Below are 20,730 nucleotides of genomic sequence, written 5' to 3'. Positions count from 1 at the left end.
CCACAAAAAAATTTAAACAAAAATAAGCTTTAATAAAAAAAAAACACTAGCATCCTACCCTTAAATTCCTTCATGATTTACGGCCCTGCCATTCCTTTTTCGTTGGCCAGCTGTCTTCGTTCTCCCTTCCCTGTCTTCGTCCTCTTGTGTCCTTCTGCTTCCCCTCCTCTGCAATGGCGTTACTTCATCTTCCATACTAATCTTTCTCGATTTTTCCTCTCCATCTTCTATTTATCCTCGTCAAATTTTATCAGCTCCTCTATCTTCTCTCTCTCCTTCGCTTATTTCCTATCAATAATCTCAATATCAACAAACCCTAAATCCCTAATTTTGGGATTTCAATGAACCAGAGGGATCACAAGATTCCAAATAGTGCCTTAAGGTGCCCACCCCTCTTTCTTTTTCTTCGTGTGGCCGATTTCCTTTCCTCGACATGTCGTTGATGCCTCCACCCTCCTCTTCATCGCGGTGGTCCCTCCGCCATCTTCTCTCCTACATATCTTCTTCGTTCTGCTGGTAAATGCGAGTATCCAACTTCATTTTAGTCCAATCTGTAGCTCTCCATCGTCATCTCTGGCAAGGTCTTCAAATAACACCTTCGAGGATTCCAATGCAAAGCCCATATTCAGACAATTAGTTGGCCTTGGAATCTTCCAAGATGTTATTGGAAATCTTGTTGAAAGATGCAACAATGGTGTTATTTGTTGAGAAGTAGGTAATTTTCTTGATTCGCAGAAGCATAAAATTTTCCTTCAATGTTTAATTGGTAGGCTTACTCATTTAGTTGTAGCTGAATCCATAACCCCTATGTACTTTAATGATATTGACTTGCATAATTCGTTCATAGTTGATGTCAATGGGACTTATAGTTGATGTACATGAAGTATTAGCTTATGGATATTTATGTTTATAACCTAATTTTTATTGTTACTTGATTTAAATTGGAATTTTGGCAGGTGTTTGTGAAATATGAGTATACTCCAGAAACATTGCCTAATTTTTGGGTGATCTTGGGGTTTTTAGTTGATTGCTTAAATATATCTCTGCTCTGGAACGCTCAAGCATGATAGAGCTTTATTGTCTAGGCTTCTTTAATAAGAAATTATTTTGCAGTCCAATTTTTAGGATTTTGTTTGGTATTTTGACGATTGTTCATGTAACTTCCTTAAGATAGATGGTTGTATCAATATATCAAACTTCACTCTAAAATAAGAAAAAAGAAAAGATATACATAAGTCTAAAATGAAAATTCGTCAGGCTTGTGACTGTTACAAGCCGAACTCTAACTGATTAATTGCTACCATCATAGATAATTATCCGGAAGAAGGTGTTTATGAAACTCTGGTACCCAAGGACCAATGGAGGTAGAGCTTTGTCTGATCGAGCTCAGGATAAAGTAACCCTGAAGTGCCTGAGACACTGACTTATGAATTAATTTGTGACTTATGTTTAGACCCCTGATATCGTCATCGTATAATACTGATTCAGGCAAGGCTTTTTCCTGAGTAAGAATCATTGTTGTATGTGACAATGTTACAGGTCTTAATGGTTGATTTATGCTTAGGATCTGATTTACTGTCTGCAGAATCATGTTTTTGTTAATTGTTTTTTAAAAGAACTTGCAATCCTCTGCTGCTGATCTAAGTCAAAGATGAAAGCTTTGCAGAATTGCAGTTTCCATTAGATATGGAAGTTGTTTACTTGTTGCTGCATTGAGCAATCATAATAATCAGCTTGTGGTTTATTTACGAGTCATTTGAATTGTCACTATAATAATTAATCCCTAGAGATTTTCTGTAGTTTAGTTTTGATGGCTTCTGAATTTTAAATGTCTGCAGTTGTGAATTTTGATTATATTTAATTTGGTTAATCTGGGCATATTGATCGAAATTGTTGATGGGTTGGTAATGAATTGAGCTAATATCGCTCGTTTTATGGAATTGATAGGTTGGTGTTTTAAGATGTAGAGATCAGATTCGAAGATGTTGGTTATCACAAACCAAACTGGATAGGCAAGCAAAAGGATTATGCCTACAGTGTTGGATGCCCCGTTAGCCCTTGTGAAGGAATTCCTAAACCCTCCTGATGCTCGGATGTGTTCTCGGTTCAGCTTTAATTAGTTTAATTTTACAGTGTACCCCTTGTAACGAGGGGGGGTGATATTTTGTTCTAAGAATTACTGGTGTCAAACTGTTAGCATTACTATATTAGATTATTTTTTTCATCTTACAAACAATGTTGACCAAAATTAGGGTTTCATTATTACATTATCGAATTATTGGTTTTCATTTCATCTCTGTTTTTTTCTCAATCTAAACGTAGGATGAAGTGAACACGGCCTTGTTTTCCTTTCGTTTTAATCAGTTTGAATTGGTTTTTTTTTTTTGCAGTTCCAGCTTCATGGGAGGGACAGATGATTCAGCCTTTACTTGGTTACGAGAAGAGATGAGATGTAAGTTGGATCTGCTAAATCCTATATTTTTTAAAAAGAAAGAGATGCACCCCTGTATCTGTATTTTCCATTTTTAGTTTGCTAGCTTCATGTTGTAGGCCTGTGTTGGGAACTTATTGTGGCCGTTGTTTCCTCAAACACATCTTCTGTATACAGCCACATACTTTTGGTTAGTTATGTAACCTACAATGTGTTTCACTATGCATAATGGAATGAAGTTTGTTTGAGCATTTTATACTGGTGTCCCTCCTTTTTTTAGTTCCTACATGCCCTTGTATTGCTCATTTCCCCAAAGATCCTGGGGTTTTTGTTTACCTTCCGCTATTTAAAACTTGGAAATATGTTGGTGAATTCCATGTTAGATTACAGTGAATATGTTTTAGTACAGTTGGTTGAGCAGTCTGGACTCTTAGAAGTTATTGGATTCTTCTGCAGATACAAGCTACTCAATTGCCCCAATATCCTATTGCCTCAGGTATGAGTATGATTCTTCTTGGCTGCAACTTTTTCTAAATGCATACAAATCAAGTATGTAGACTTAAGTGAATCCCTGGTGCATAGAATTATGCTCTACACCAACTATGGCATCTTAGGTGAATCCAGAAACTCAAACACACTTGGACACTAATTCTAATCTGCTGTAAGATTTAATGAATTTAACAATGTACTTAACTCTTACGTAAAGTTGCAGTAAGGTTTTGAGAATATACTTTGTTTTGGAAGTTTCTCAAGACCTTATATTTGTCTCATTAACATTGGCTTCTTTTTAATTAATGGGTTGATATCTTAATTTTAAGTTTCAACCGTTTAAGTGTGACTAATGCTCTGCAATGTTAGGGTTATCATTTGGTGTGCTCACCAATGCGGGATTTCTTGGACTGATTCTTGCATTTGGGATGCCTGTAAATTTGTTTACAAATTTACATTGGGGTTATTTATAATATGTATACATATATTTCTTTTGACCTGTAGTCATGTTTATCCAAGAAGTTTGTAACTGGGTCGGAGATTGAAGTATACAACATTAAGTGTTGTTCTTCAGGGTTTATTAAAACCCGACTTTCTTCGCTTCTATTTGTGAGTTGATTTCTGAAACCATCTTGCTCGTTTTATGCTCTCCTTTTCAGTTTATAAATATCCATGTACTCTGAAATTTGTTTATTAGCTCCTTTTTGGATGCATGAAGCAGGTGGTGCAACCCTCCCCTTCAGCTCATGTAGTAACGAGCAAAACTTCCCATTCTGGTCCTTCAGCGACAGGTATTGTGTCCATACTTATGATCAAATCTAAGCTTCCCCCACAATCTGACTGCATCAACACTTGATACTCTTCAGTTAATACATGATAGAACCGAAAAATGATGAAACGTGTGCTTTCACCAATTAAAAAAGTTGTTATCCTCTTAAGGCATCTTTTTGTTAGATGGAAAATAACTCAGGTTTGTCTTTTGAAAAAAGGAAATAAAAGAATTTGTGATCTTTTAATACACCTGTGAGGAGAAGAAATGATAAGATTCAATATATACACAAAATGAGCAACATTGCATCTGACAGGACTGTAATAGCATGGTCTGAAATGACTTTATTGAATGAGTGTTGCAGATCCCTACTCGCCTGTTGTGTTGCAGAACCCTACCCGCACTTTCTGAATTGGTGTTATTCATTTTCCCTGGTCAGTGGTCCATCTATTAGACTTGATGGGTAACTAGCTATGCTTGTTGTGTGTCTATGATGTTCCTCTCTTATGTATTGCTTCTAATAGATGTTTGTTCTCCATGGCCAACCATCAGTTGTATCGAGCCGGAGTAAACAGTTGAGAATGACTCAAGCCTTGTCACACAGTTCAGCCCATAGGTCATATAGTTTTCAAAACTTCCATTTATTAGTGCAAAATACAAATATCCTTAATAAACAAGACTACTGACATACCTTTTCAAACAATTCATCAAGCCATGAGAGTTTGGTAAAAAGGGGAGTACTTGTTTGATCTAGAAAAGGTGTATCTGTTTGAATGCTATGATTCACTTTTATATGAACTCCAGTCTATTTCCTCTTCTTCATTGTAATAAGACTTGGGAGGGCTTTGAAATTGGCGCTTATCTGGCTCTTGATCAACAACTCGTCCTTCTTCTTTCTGCTTGGAATTTGCAACATTGTCCTACAATTCCACCAACATGCCAAAAAGAGTAAGAACAACTCAAGTGGAAGAACATGTAAGATGCAATGTATGTAAAACTGAAACATGGTACACTACATACACGAGTGTTAAGAACTTCCTTTGGCCTTTCTTCCTCACCTATTATGCAAACTGAATCATCCTTATCCATCTTTGCATCTTGTGCAGCTTGTTCTTCCAGCCTCTTTATTACCAGCTCAAAATGTGAAAGATCTGCAGGCAAAATGGATTTCAAACCATCAGTGAGCTGAGATCAGATCAACAAGGAGCACACAAATTGACAAGGTCCGGGTTTTCTACTGTTGCCTTCTGTAACCTTTTTCTTGCACAATTTGACACACACTATTATCAAAATTCGCCTCTACTTTCCTTCTCTTAGACAAGGTACACCAATTTAATTTGGACATACAAAAGTAGGCAGCAAATTCTCAGAACTAGAGCCCAAGGAGTCAGAATCTATGTGCTGAAACAATTTCATGGAGTGTACAGAGAAATAGGTGCTTTAAATCCACACAAGAATCCTCCACTCTACTAAAGTCCTCTCCCAACGGGAAAACAATATAAATAGAGTTAACTAGAAGAAACATTTGAACTCTGACATATCCAAGGTACAAGAATTCTTAAGTGGAAAAATATCCCGTAATAGCATCTTTACACCTTTTCAGTGTATGTGTTTGAATGCTATAATCTAAAAAGGATATATATATATATATGTATCTGTTAATGGCTTGAGAAGTGGCAGAATACGCACTCATATAAACTGAGCACGCACAATTATACTTCGTATAAAGTAGATCGTTTAGATAAAATTCTGATTACTCCCCTTTTCTGTAATATCGCTTGTAAAATTATATTTCCTATGTTCTTTTTTAAAAATGACACAATTATTTAGCCGCGTTTGTCAATGGACGGTTTAAAACATTAATATCTCTCATTATGGATATGAAAAAATTATAAAAACTTGATATTCAAAAATATTTATGAAGACGAAACTAATAAGGCCCAACGATCATGTTTTTTCTTAAGTATAAATCACAAAAAGAAGTCAAATAAGCTTGTATGAATAGTGTCAAAAACCCATTGTGTCGTGTAAATGAGAACGGAGGAAGTATTACATTGCTTAAGAATGGAAAATATCATACAATTTTCACCCTTCAATACAAATCAGACATAGCTACAAAAATATCCATATAGACACATGCATTGATATAAACACATCCATAGATAGAAATCATTAGACGTTCTTGATGCTAGATTTTAAGCCTTTGTGACTTGAGCAGTTATGTAAAGTATTAACACTCGAGTATATTAGAGGTAAGATTTGAGCAACCCTACAACAGAATATCACTGTTGTTATTTAATTGGCAACTCAATTTTATATTCGTAACATTTACAGAATGATGAAAAAGAAATCACGACCGTGAAGGAGATGCTACGTACCAAACATGTATCGGTCGAGGTAGGCCCAACAACTACAAGGAGGTGGCACTGGAGGATAACGTCGATAAGGCTTTGGAGGTTGCGGTCGAGAAGTGATCTTGATCAGTTTCAGCAATGTCTCGCTTTTATATGTGTAAAAGTTATTACAATAAGTATGTGTGAAAGCTAATTAGTACCAAAACTATGTATGATGGCGATATGCATGTATGCCTTTTGCAAGCATACCTTGTTTATATTGCATTTCTTAGTATTGTGAACTACCTTATGTGGTAGAGTTTTTTTTACGAGGAACAGGGAAGACCTGAAGTTTCACGTTCCTAGGAAATAATCATTGAACCTTTTGGATCACCTATGTATGAGGCAATCCTATGGAACCTACGTTATGTAAGTAAACTACTTCCTCCGTTCCGTAAATATCACACCATTTTGTTTTTTACATTATTCACACTACGACTTTGGCTATTTTTTTTTGATTCATATGTAAGAAAATTGTAGTCTTGCGGGGTCATTTTAGATTTGTATCGATATCTATTTTCTATCAATTCTTTATAAATTTTACTTATACACAATTTGAGATATTAAGAGTAAAAGTAATGTGTTAGAGGAGTGAAATTCAACCATGATGTGATATTTAAAGAACAGATGAAGTATATTTCTTATGGTCTATTATATCCATGTTTGCAAATATTTTGTATAAGGAAATTCGATGGAACTTACAACATGTAATTAGCTATGTTTTTTATCGTCTATTACATTCATGTTTGCAAGTATCCCCATCAAATAATTAGGCTCGTGTTTGCATAGTATCTTGACCGATAATTTTTATATCTTGGGGGAGCGCACGGTCCAACAATTAGTTTTCTAAAAAACAACAAACAACACTAACAAATATCTATTTGAATATATTCTGGGTCATCCTAGTTAATAGTGATGGTGTTGATTTGATTTGTGTTATGAGCCCGTTAATATCTCTGGAATATTTATGATTCTTGTTCTTCAAGCAAAACTCTAATTATTGTACCCTACATACAGGGTTGGATAGAGGGAGGTCCAGGCGGACCTACAGCAGCGGGGCACAAAATTTTGGGGGTCTCGAAAAGAAATTATACTTCCTCCGTCTTTTAATACTCGCAACGTTTGGACTTTTTCCACTATTCATATAATCTACTTTGACTATTCGTAGTGTTTTTTATATAAGATAAAACATAGTCATGTGGGATCTTGTTAGATTCGTCTCAATGTGTATTTTCAAAATATCAACTTTTTATAATTTTTGCATAAAGAGAATTTAAGATATAAATGATCAAAGTTGTACATCGACATGCGTGAAACTAACAAACGTTGCGAGTATTAAAAGACGGAGGAAGTATTGGTTAAACCTCCAATAACAAATATTTATATATCTAATATATGTTTTGTTATGCATCATGTAATCTTTGTCCCATTTGGTAAGGACTAATAAGTGCGGTAGCAGAGACCAGGTTTTGGTTCTTCACCTTACCCCCTTTTTATTTGTTTTTTCATGTCCGTCAAACCTTTACATCAATTTTCTCAAACCATCACACATAAAACGTTAAACCATATTATTAATTTCACTCTATATTTTGTATAAATAAAGTAATATTAATATAATAATTATGTGTTTTACATTAAATAATTGCCCGTAAAAATTTATAAGGGCCCAATATCTGTACTTTAGCACAGGGCCTCCAAATTGCCGGAGATGGCCCTGCCTACATATACCCGCTATTATATGGAATAATACACACAACACCACACTCTCTCGTATCTCTCGTGTTTATTCACAATACATTATCAACACTAAACCCTAGCCGACTGATGAACATGCCCAGTAATACTCCTAACCAAGGAGGAAAAGCGGAAGATGAGAAAACCATGGAGAAATTCACTTATCATGATGCTTGATTTTAAATTGGGATACATGGGACTTATGAGAAGACTCAAAAAGAAGTTCAATATAATATTAGGGGTGAAATTTCTCTAACACACATTGGGTGTCGCTATTTCATTTCTCGTTTCACTACTGAAGCAAAATACAATTTCGTACTCCCCCAAGGACCTTGGATTATTGGCGGTTTCTATCTTACCATTCAAAATGGGTATGGAACTTCATCCCTAATGAAGACCCCATTAAATTCTAACGATTTGGGTTCGCATTCCTAATTTGTCGGTTGAATATTTCGACATTAATTTTCTGAGCAAATTTGGGTCAAAAATAGGCAAATTCTTCATGTCGATAAGACAACGGCTGAAACTGAGAGGGGTCAATTTACAAGACTAAGTGTAGAGATAGATTGATCTTACTAAGCCCTTGTTTTTGAATTTTTTCCTCAAAGGGAAGATTTGGAGGGTCCAGTACGAAGGAATCAAGTTGGCATGCTACAAATGTGGCGTCACGGGTCATGATGAAATATATTTCCCTACACTGTTGTTGGAGGAAAGGCGTTCCATTGAGGCTAATAATTCACAATCAGGAAATACCAAGATCAATGATAATACTCGCAAAAGTAACCCAGAAGATTTGGAGGACTTTGGTTCTTGGATGCTACTTAAAAAACCGGCGAGAAAGCGAGCCCCTTGACCGGAAAAACCACCAGCAACGACTGGGAAGGGGGACAGTGAATGAAAGGGTAATAACAAGGCAAAATCCAAGTAAGGAAACAACTTCCAAATCAAAGAATCCCGATATTAGGGGCACAATTAATGGGATTGGGCCAAGATTCTCGATACCTGGAAACCAAGATAACCTTGAGAATATTACATAGCAACAATCAAGGAATTTTAACGGGGAAAAAATGGCATAGAAGATATTATGGTAGAAGAAGAGGCAACTAATTTCGAAAAAATTGACTTGGATGCAAATACTCAAAATATTACAAAAAAGCCACATACAAACCTATCTTTTGAGGTAGGCAATACTGTCTCAAATTATTTGAAATCACGGTTACCTAAAGCCCATTCAAAGGTGTATTAAGAAAAAAAAAAGGGTTGCTTCACAAGGCCCAATTCGAGTCCTCAAAGAAATCCACACCAACAATTCAAGTGAAACACAATTATTACCCTCCCCTTTAGAGTCTGTTGGAAAAGAGAGCTCAGTTATAGTCTTCAAAGCTCACTCCCAAGCCAACGACAACATCCAGAAGAACAATCAGAAGCAATTCAATCTTTCGAATCACAAGCAACTGATGTCACACATATTTCTCCCACCCCCCAACATAGTTCTCCTATTGATCCCTATAGAGAAGACCCTATGTGTAGGGAAATCGATGGGAGATCTATACTTGGTGGTGGCGTACCCCCTGACCCATATTCTCGAGGTGGGGATGGACTCGTGGCTCGAAGTCCAATCAGAACCACCAGAATTGGTGGTGAATCTGTTGATCCCTAGTGAAGTTCGTCACTTAATGTGACTCATTAGTGAAGCTTATTTGACTTCTTTACCATCTACACCTCGTTTAATGAAAGATACAATTCCTAATTTGGGTCCTCATACTCTCTCTATATCTTGTATTGTATGGAATGTCCAAGGTGCATGAGGGTAGTGGTTCTTTTTGTGTCTTCTTTAAAGGAGATTGTTCTTACCCATCGCCCTACTGTCATTTCTTTGATGGAAACACATATGGGAGGCGCACAGGCCAGGAAAAAATTGCCACTACTATTCGCTACACTGGTCATACTAGAGTCGATGCAATAGGGATTTTGGATGTATTAGAGGCCTGAATTGGTCACAGTAAACCTCATAATTAAGCACAATCAACATATAAACATGAATATTATGCGTGTGGGTGCCACCCCGTGGTATTTTTGAAGGAAATAATGCCCTTGGTCCAAGTTTGGATTTAATGCATTTAATGCTAAGTCTAATAAATGCGGTTCAATATTAATAAAGGAAGTTAATTATTCAGTGAGATCAAGTGATCTGAATGCCTAGCTAGAGGCCGCTTCAGTTCAAGTGGAATTAATGTTATTAATGCCACAACTTACTCTTGAATGAACCCGTAGGGTCATACAAATAGTACGTGAACGGATCAAGTATTTAGGTAAATATTATTTTCGGTTACTCTAATTATGGATATTCAGAAATGACTGATGTTGGTTTCAGTGGGAGCTAAACAAACTATCAAAAGGCAAAGAAAGAATATTTGCCGGAAATGAAGATATTACCGGAAACGGAAATATGGTTCATAACGGAAATATAGATATTACCGAAGTTGAAGATATTGCCGGAAACGGAAATATGGTTCGTATCGGAAATATTATAGGGGATAGAAATATTACCGGAGTCATAAATATTACCAGAATCAGAAATATTACCGGAAACATAAATATTACCGGAATCGGAAATATTGTCGAAATCGAAAATATTATCGGAATTAGAAATATTATCGGAAAAGTAAATATTTTTCGAATCGAAAATATTTTTTGGGATCGAAAAACGAATCAGAAGCACGAAACGAGCGACGAACAATCGCACGAAGCAATGGCCCATCACTTGATGGGCCTTGGCAGCTGCGCCAAGCAACTTGTGTGCCAGCCAGCAAGGTCAGCGCTGTTGGGCCTGGTGCATGGGCCAGCGCACATGGCAGCCACAAGGCTACCCAGCGCTACTGTGCCTAACACATGGGATAACGCTGATGTGCCTGTTGCTTGGGCCAGCGCGGCGGGGCTCTTGCGTGCAAGCCAAGGCCGGCTTGCTTGCTATGCAAGCAAAGAAACCGGCCAACCCTAGGGTGTTTAGGGTTTTGGGTTTTTCCTAAAACTACCAAAATTACTCTAGGGTTTTGGCTTCTAGGGTTCGCCTATTTTCCTATAAATACATGGCCTATGGTCATGAATTAAAGCACAACATTCAATACAATTTGCCTATCACCTAAAACTGAGATCCCGAAATTATAAACCTTGTTTTATATCCTAGTTGGTACGATCTAAGGCGGATTGGAACGTGCTGTGGACTTTCTACGGAGGGACAACGTTTGGCGTTCTAACTTATTTGGTTCGGTTCCGGAGCATCTAGGGAAGGCACACATCACAGAGTGTGTTCACTAAATTATGCTAAATGATTATATGCATTTAATTTGGATTCTGGCATTTATGGTTTATTCCGCATGACATTAGATTTTTCATAACCTAACCTAACCATTTTACGGTTGTTTATGCTAGTCCAGATTCGAACAAAATGAAGGAATTTTGGGATGGACTTACGAGATTTTACTAGTACTCACAACGAGCCTTGATTATTGGCTGGTGATTTAATGATACTTGTTTCCCCTCAGAAAGGAACATCTCCTGCAATGAATCAACATGTTGTTCGATGCTCTTTAATAATTGGGTGAACGATATTGATTTAATCAAAGTGGAGTTTTCAGGTGAGACACATACATGGGCGCGAGGGCTCACTCTAGAAACACGGCAGAGTGGCCGCTTGGATAGGGCATTATGCAACGAGTAATGGGGCCTTCGATTTGAAGAGGCCAAGGACAAACACCTACCTTCTATACAATTGGACCACTTCCATGTCCTCATTGCTCCTAATGGCTTCGCTCCCTTACAACCAATGAATAAACTATTCCATTTTCAAGCTACATGGATCATGCACAAAGAATTCAGGATTTTATTATGGAAAAAGGGAGAGAAATATCCCTTTGACCACGACCTTGGCTAATCTATCGACATAATTACAATCATGGAATAAAGAGGTTTTCGACAACATCTTTAAACAAAAAAGAAGCCTCACATCTCGCTTTTCTGGAATAAAAAATATCCTCTTGGAACATGTAGATAAAGGATCGATTAAACTTGAGGCCAATCTTTGAAGAGAACTAGGTTGAAGAGGTGTTAGAGAAGGAAGAGATTTGTGGTACCAAAAATCAAGAGTGGAATGGATCAAACATGGTGACAAAAATACCACTTTCTTCCAATTAAGTGCAACAATTCGGTAATGGTGCAATAAAATTGTGGCAATTAAGGCATATAATAACTCTTGGTTGTATGACAAGGAACAGGTTAGGAGTGCGAGCATCATGTATTTGACGTACCTCAAGACGTATTTCTGGAGCTCACCCTTCAAGATTGGGAAACTATTTTGAGGCCTTTCTATACAATTGAAATCGACATGGTTATCAAGGAAATGGGAGCTCTCAAGGCACCCGGGGAAGACGGATTTCAAGCCCTTTTTATCAAAAAAAATTGGACTTAGTTGCACCCAATTTTCATAAAGTTGTCATGGATCTCCTCATTTGAAAACAAATGCCTGAAGGGTTGAATGAAACTCATATTGTACTGCTCCATAAGAGGAAACATCCAGAACTAGCTTCACATTTTCATCAAATTGGCTTGTGCAACGTAACTTATAAAATAATTACCAAAGTAATTGTTAATCGCATCAAGCCACACCTTCTATTTTTTATCTCTAAATATGCAAGCAATCTTTGTACCTGGGAGACAGATTACAGACAATATAGTGATTTTACAAGAAGTCATTCGTACAATGTAAAACAAACAAGGGGCGACGAGCTATATGGCGATGAAAATTGAATTTGAAAAGGCTTATGACCCCCTTGGGTGGTTTTTTATTTGTGATATTATGCTGAAAACGAACCTCCCCTACCTCTTGATCAACACTATCATGGAATGTATTACTTCTGCATCCGTGAGAATGTTGTGGAATGGTGAGCCCACCCATAACCTCAAGCCTAGTCGAGGGATACATCAAGGTGACCCACTTTCACCTTATTTGTTCGTAATGTGCATGGAAAGGCTTTACCAAACCATTGAAGAAGCCATTGCCTTACAAAAATGGAAGCCCATAAGGGCTAGCCGCAACAGTTCTCTTATATCAAACATGGTTTTTGCTGATGATGTGGTGCTCTTTGTGGTGAAAGATGTTAACCAAGTTGGGATCATTCAAGATTGCCTCAAACTCTTATGTAATTAATCAGGATTGAAAGTCAGCCATGCCAAATCTCAAATTTATATTTCGGGTAACACTGATTCGAACATCGAGAGCTAGACTTGTTCGACACTAAGAATGGACGCAACAATGTATCTTGGCATGCCGACTTTAACTAGCCATGTAACCAAGGCCACATATAACCTTTATGCAAAAAATTGGATTGTGGATTGACTAGCTAAAAATCGAAATACCTTTCTCTAGCTGGGAGGATTACACTCGCTATGTTAACAATTACTTCCTTGGCTACTTATTTGATGCAGAAGGCTAAACTTGCACGATCATTATGCGATGAATTTGATAGGAACACTCGTAAATTTATTTGGGGTGGTAACGAGGAAAGACGAGGCAATCATTTAATTTCTAGGAAAAACCTTCAAAAACCATTGGACAAAGGAGGTATTGGAATTAGATCACCTAGGCAAGCTAATGCCACCGTCTTAACCAAATTGGGATGGAGAGTATTAATTGAGCCCGATGTATTGTGGTCTCGTGTTCTTCGATACAAATACTGTAGAGGCCACTGCTATGTAGTCATGTTTACTCCAAAGGTAGGAATGTAAAATGTTTGGTGTGGTATCACATAGTATGCAAAATTCCTTTGTGAAGGGTTATGAGTAGTTGTTGGGAATGGGGCTCGAACTCTATTTTGGGACCACAAGTGGGCGACATCCACGCCACTGAGCTCGCTTGCTACCCAACCTATCCTACAAGTTGAAGGTGCCCCGGTATAGGATATGTAGGAACCGAACCAAGGTCAGAAAGGGGACAAATTCTTACCATATTTGGATCAATCTCGTTTAAAGATTATCTAATATTTCGAGCTGAAAGATAATCCTGAACCGGTTGATCTGGTCAATTGAAATGGCAGTGAGAAGGGTAAATTCACTATCAGGTATGTCTTAAGTATTATGCTCCAAGAATCGTACTCGATTTATGATAAGTGTTGGAGCATGGTTTGGCACGCACCGGTGCAAAAACGTGTGATAACATTGCTTTGGCTCGTTTGTCACAATCGTCTCGTGGGAAACTTGAATAGATATAAGTGTAACATGACTGGTGATCCCAAGTGTGGTACTTGTGATGCAAGAGAAGAGTCCACATTGCATATGATTAGAGATTGTCCAGCACCTAAAGCCACTTTGAGGAGGATGGGAGGACCTGCTAATTCTCCCACTTCTTTCATACACCCCTGAAGTAGTGATTAAGGAAAATCTGCAACGCATAGATGAAGTTGGTTTTCCACTATGGGCTACTTACATTTGCTTAACTATGTGGTGGATTTGCCGATGGCGCACTGGTTTGATCTTTGATTTACGTTCGAAAATACCCATAAACTTTGGAGGCTTACTTCACGTCAGGTACAATGAAACAAGAAGAGCAATCGAATGCGATTTCGAAGCTATCAGAAGCCACATGTGAGGGGGTCGAAAAAGCACGAGGCTAATGCGTGACCTCGTCCCTCGTGGGTGTGACGTTTCTTTTTTGTCAAATCAAGTGTAATTGGATTTCCTGTGAGTTTACACCCAATTGACTAGTAATATAGGAGTCGTCATTCAGCTTTTAACGACAATGAGAAAAACTGACAAAACCTGGTTATCGTGACATAAAGGGAGTGCAATTATGTTTGACCACGACGGCCGTAGGTTCCCTTGTGATCCCTGGTGTGGGGATCGCTCAACATACACCCGCAGGGTAGAGATTGAGGGTTCGGGGGACTGTAACTACCGAGAGGAGTACTCGCTCGTCGATAACTCCAGAGGCAGGATATCCTACTAGCTCAGCATAAATAATTGAAGGGACATGTGTTAACTATTAAACTAATCTGAGTTGATTTTAACAATATGCAACATATAATACTAGATTGATCGCGATTATCTGTTTTAAGTCGATTTAAGGGACCTAGCATGATAGTTCGATTTCCCAAAGTATAACCTTTACGTGATAAAACAATCAGATTTGATAGTTTAACAGTTTTTATAACATGTGAGGAAAGCATTTGAATCATACTTATTACGATGAAAGCAATTAAGTCATGCGAAGGGCAATAAAAAAGCAGTTAAATCATGTAAAGAACAATAAAAAGCAGTTAAATTATGTAAAGGACAATAAAAAGCAGTTAAATTATGTAAAGGATAATAAGAAAGCGATTAAATCATGTGAGGGACATATTACAACGCGGCCTGGAGGGGGCGCGTTGCGGTTCTCAGAAAACTAACCGCTTTGGCTTTGCTATTTCTCCTTTTTATTTAACGAATCTCAAGTTTCCAGGCTTAGTTTTTCAGGTACAAGGGACAGGATGCGTTCTGTTCGATTTCTGTTCGATTTTTAGAAGTTCGAGTCAATACTCAGGATATTCAATTGTGTGTTTCACGTCGAATTTGGGGTCTTATTTATAGGAAAACAGGTCGAGGAAAGATAGGATTTTAGAGCTCTAATCCAAAGAGAATTAGGAAAAAACACGTACCAGTTATTTTCAGCGCCCAGGGCTGGGCGCCGAAGATTTCGGCGCCCAGAGCCAGGCGTTGAAAATAGGGTCTGGGCCGTATTTCCTTGTCAGGTTTGGACTCGTGGCATGCGGAGTCTTTGAGACTTATCCGAGTCTTTCAGCGCGTATTAACTTTGTGACGGAATGCGTCTGGGCCCGTTACGAACTCTAGGTTCATTAGGATTTTAATTAATACGTGACTCTTTATTTTTGAATTATACTAGGAATAGGATTCTTACCGCAAATTCCATCTCATTTAGGATTTATGTTGGAGTGCAACACCTAATTCTGACAAGTTCCATATTTTTATGGTTTGCCACTTTTAGCGGCTACCCATTGCGGCAGCTACTATTTTTAGCAGGTTTCTATAAATAGCAAGTTCGGGTGAAATGAAAAGGGTGATTGAGATTCGTCATTTTATAGGAGATGCGTTGCCAAGCGGAGATTTATGTTCTCATCATCGAACCTTCCCTTTCGGGAATGGGGACAAAAGTAAGCGTCTACAGTTAGCCCCCACTTTGACTGATTCTCGGGATGAGACGATGGTCAAAGTACTAGACGGAGTGCGTCATACAAGCCATAGTGTATGTGACTTGCTTTGCGAGGGTCTCACGAGCCCCCGAGTGATAACATTTGACTTAAGGGTCATCACTTGAAGTGTCGACATATCCCTCACGTGTCATTGGGATTTGTCAACGGATAGTATAGAAACTCCCTCACTTTGTCATTGGAAGTATCTAAAGACGCGTAGGAACCCCCTCACTTTGTCATTGGGAGTGGCTACAAATGTTTTCGAAATCAAAGCTGTAAAGTGTAACTAGGCCTAGCCAAGCCCAATCACGAGGTAAAAATGTTTTTAAAGATTCTCATTTTTTAGGGTTAGCTAAACGAGAAAACCTCCTTGTTTTTATGGGACGTAAAACGAAGGAAAATCCAGCACATCGCTCTTTTTTGGAAAAGCGGAAAACCAATTTTGATTTTTGAAAAAAGGGTCCTTTGATTTTTGGAAAAGGGAAACCATCCTTTGATTTTTGGAAAAGGGAAACCATCCTTTGATTTTTCGAAAAGGGAAACCAAGAAAAATTGTCGCTGCAGCGACTAAGGACCTGGGCGGTTAGTGACGCAGACCCCGCCCGCTGAAGGTGGGCAATCCTTGTCCGCTGGGGGTGGACACCCCGTCCGATAGAAGTGGACGAACCTGTTTTTATTTTTATTTTGAGAACTTTATTTTGAAAATTTTATTTTCTTTACATTTTCGAAAACTGAGGACCTGCGCGGTTAGTGACGCAAACCCCGCCAGCTGAAGATGGCGAGCCTGTTTTTTAATTTGAAGAGATTTTGAAAACTAAGGACTTGCGCGGCTAGTGACGCAGACCCCGCCCGCTGAAGGTGGGCGAGCCCTGTCCGCTGAGGGTGGACGTCCCTGAATTCGCTTTTTTTTTCATTTGGGACTCGCGCGGTTCGTGGCGCGAGAGTGAATTATTTCGAGGGATGCTCGGATGTAGTGGCAACCTGAATGTGGGTCGACAATGTGTTTAGACGGACCATTGTTTGTGGTCATCTTCTCGTATGGTTTGGAGCTGGTCCTTGCGGCTCGATTTTGCCATTACTTGGTCTTTGATCAGAGGACCATATACAAATATCAAGGGCTACTTTTACTCTGAGGTCAAAATCCGTTGTTTTTTTTTAGATTATCCAAACATGGGACTGCGTATAGCGTAGTCCATGATCATGATTTTAACTTTGCGCACTCTTCGTTGGGGTATGCATTTTTAAGCCCCCAAGCACTCGAGCTTGACGGTCATTTTTTAAAGTGGCATGTGTTTTATGATGTCCTTTAATCATGCTTGGGGTCGCGCTCGTATGTGCGAGCGGCCTTTATAGTGGCATGCTATTTTGACGAAGTCGTGGAGTGGGACTTCGAACGACAAAGCTTATTTTCAACAATATCAGGTTTAGCTGGACACGGATTAATCTTTTGATAGACAAACATTTTTCATTTTGAGAAACCAACGACTTAACAATATTTTTCTTGGTGTTTCGAAGAATGACTTTGATATTTATTTTGCTTATATAGAAATGTACATATGTGACTTGAGATGAGTCGAAGTTTCGACAAGTTTTACATTTATTCACTATTTGGGTCTTAAATGTGCTTTTGGGCTTGATCTTGCTTTCAATAGGGCCTTGCGTCCACCAACATGCTTGTTATTTTTAGAATTCTTTTCCTGTTCCGCGTTTGCGAGATCCGGGCCTTGGGCCGCATCTTCGGCGCCCTGGGCTGGGCGTTAATAATTTCGGCGCCCAGCCTTGGGCGCTGAAAGTACTATCCTGGCAATTTTGGGTTTGCGGATTTCGTAACGCATTCCGAATGGGATCAGGATGTCACTCGATTTTTCTTTTTAGCTATATATAGGGGTTAGATACGCCCTTCTTTTCCATCACTCTTAGCTTTCTTCCTTCTTGCAGTTGTCTAGTTTTTTAACTTTTCCTTTTTTTTCGTCATGTCGACTCCTCCTTTCTCCCTCCAACGAGTTGTTAGGCGCTGGCTAAGAGCCCTTACTCCTACAGAAAAGGCTTTGTTGAAAGAATATCACTTAGAGGCACTTTTAGGCTTACAACAAATTAAAATTGATTACAACTTTCTGTACGCAGCCCTGGGCTTTTGGGATTCCGATCATCATGTTTTTGCGTTTCGGGGTAATGAGATATGTCCTTTGCCAGATGAATTTGCTGCAATCCTTGGTTATCCTACTAATGCTACTCCTGCCACTCCTGGCACCATTGAAGAAGGTAAAACAACCATAGGGGCTTTCCTAGGACTAGATGCTAACATGCCTGCAGAGATTGTTGTAGGTGATGAGGTTAATTTGGCTAAGCTTGCAAAACACCACTTTAGGCCTAGTAAAAACATGACCGAACAAAAGTTGAACATTCGAGCCCTTGTATTTTTCTTGTTGAATCATTACTTGCCGTCGAATAACAATAGTGAGTTCGGTGACATAAGGTTGATCCCCTTGATTAGCCAGATGGAAAGTTGATATTCTATTATGCCGTTGGTTGTTGCCGAGACTTTGCTGAGTGCGGATGAGTTGAAGAAGGATGCCAAATCCGAATATTTTAAGGGAAGCCCCCTATTGCTGCAGGTACTCGATCTTTCTCTTTTTTCCATTCTTTTTTATATATATATATTTTTTGCCAGCCCTGCCTGGGGCTTGATTTTCAGCGCCCAGGGCTGGGCGCTAGAATTTCTGGCGCCTGGACCTGGGCGTTGAAAGTGCACCCCAGAATCCGTTTCTTTATTTATTATTTTTCTGATCTAATCGTACCTGTTCTTTTTGCAGATTTGGCTCATGGAACGACTTAGGCTTTTAGAAATTCCTGTCGATCCTAAACATTATCGCCCCGTAGCCTTGGGTAACCAAAAGTATTTGCACCGAGGCCAGGACGAGGCCGAATGGGCTTCCTTTTTTACTCATGGTATCTGTTCTATCAAGTGGGTGGTACCGTGGTGGGGTTTGACTACTATGACGGGGGGTTCTGATGTGTCAGTTTATGTATCTTTGCTGGGGCTATCTCATCCCATTTATATTTTCCCTTACCGAGTCATGCGTCAATACGGGTTAAGGCAGACTATCCCCTTTTCTGATACAGTACCACCTAAAGTAGCGGCCTTTTCACAAGCACGGGTTCAAGCATGGGCTAAGTATTATGATGGTCTCCCGCGTTGGGCCGTGACTACAAATGGCCCTGTGGGTCTTTCTGAAAACTACAAGTTGTGGATGAGTTCCGATGACAAATCTGTAAGGACCAAGACTCGAAATGGAGAGTCGACTGAGCTTTTGATACCTCGCATTCGGGTTAGATATGAGGGCCGTGATTCTGCCAATCCTCGCACCCATAGTATTAAGATTGTGAAAGCTCGTCCTGATCGAAAACGAAAGGAAGTTCCTCCCCACTCCAATTCTAGGCCTAGGAAGATGCCTGACATGAAGGGGCCTGCTGCTGCTAGAAGAAATACAGGCTCTCGCGAAGATCGTCGCCGGAACAATGTATGGGTCAGGAAAGTTCAGCCGCTAGCGGAACCAGTGACTAATCCAGATAATGTTGATAATCCTTCCCCCACCATTGTTTGTGCCCTTGAGGCTGAGCGGGCTATAACTGTTCACACTGAGAATATTTCTGAAGCCTTGGCATCTTTGGAAGTTAATGTCCAGAAGCCGGTTCTTATGGAGATTGATATGGGGGAAGCGCAAAAACTTGCCGGGGTGGACCCCGCGAACATCGCCCTCTACAAGACTTTATTCGATGATCCGGAAGAACTAGAGTAGTGTAGTTCTTGCTAGGGTGTAGGTGCCCCTTTATTTATTTCAGTTGTGTTTGTTTTTCATTCCTTAGCACTATTGTTTTCCTTCTTATCATTTTTTTTAATAAAGGCGTATTTTTTTTTCATTTTTATTTTCACTTTTTTGTTTCTCCTTTTTTATATTTTATATGCGTCTAACACTTTGCACCATGTATATATGTTTTTTTTATTGGACCGAATCCTTGGTAAGGATTGCCTACGTATCTTGTCAGAATCAGGTCGTGCGTAGTTCTAGCTAGAATAAATTCTAGGATGCCGAATTTTAATAGATATGCCCTGAGGTGGAGACATATGTTAGGTTATGATACATATGACAATTCATAAATCATGCGGAAAAACCATTTAGCCAGGAATACATATTATTTACACATAATCATATAGCATAGTTTAGATGCATACTCTTTGTTGCGTGCCTTCCCTAGCTGCGCCCGAACCGAACAAGAACAAGTCTTTAGGACTCCAAATGTCGTCCCTCCGTAGATAGTCCACAGCACGTCCGGATCCGCCTTAAGATTGACCAACTAGAATCGCCCTTAAGGTACTAATAATTTCGGCACTTTTAGGCAAGGTATGTGACTGAATTTTTCTCTCAAAAACTCACTTTGAATACTTGAATAATCTATGTAAATATGTGACCCTAGGCACCTATTTATAGAGTTATGGAAAAGGTTTTGGAATCCTATTAGGATACTAATTTATTTAATTATAATCCTACTAGGACTCTAATTAAATAATCATTATCTAATAGTTTTAGGATTTAATCATATTTCGAATCCCGATTGCTTTAGGATTCCCGCACAAGCATTGCATGAGCACCGTACACCCGCGCAAGCCTTGCG

At 39.0% G+C, this 20,730-nt stretch overlaps 1 long non-coding RNA gene across 9 annotated transcripts; it reads left to right on the top strand.

Moving 5' to 3' along the window:
• The first annotated feature begins 23 nt into the window (after positions 1-23).
• On the top strand, positions 24-7,114 carry LOC130460974 (uncharacterized). Of its 9 annotated transcripts, XR_008921224.1 has the most exons (9): positions 24-516; positions 1,948-2,452; positions 2,888-2,927; positions 3,425-3,529; positions 3,642-3,711; positions 4,054-4,123; positions 4,242-4,696; positions 4,796-4,912; positions 6,024-6,517. It is a non-coding gene; the product is annotated as an uncharacterized lncRNA (long non-coding RNA). The 9 variants fall into 9 exon arrangements; XR_008921226.1 differs by lacking the exon at positions 3,425-3,529 and adding an exon at positions 7,100-7,114 and having other exon boundaries at positions 4,242-4,912; positions 6,024-6,451; XR_008921227.1 differs by lacking the exon at positions 3,425-3,529 and having other exon boundaries at positions 4,242-4,676.
• Positions 7,115-20,730: the final 13,616 nt, after the last annotated feature.

This window comes from Spinacia oleracea, chromosome 5 (assembly GCF_020520425.1).
Source record: "Spinacia oleracea cultivar Varoflay chromosome 5, BTI_SOV_V1, whole genome shotgun sequence".
Lineage (NCBI taxonomy): Eukaryota > Viridiplantae > Streptophyta > Magnoliopsida > Caryophyllales > Amaranthaceae > Spinacia > Spinacia oleracea.
Note: the sequence above shows the minus strand (reverse complement) of the source record. Positions and strands in the feature narration are given on the sequence as shown.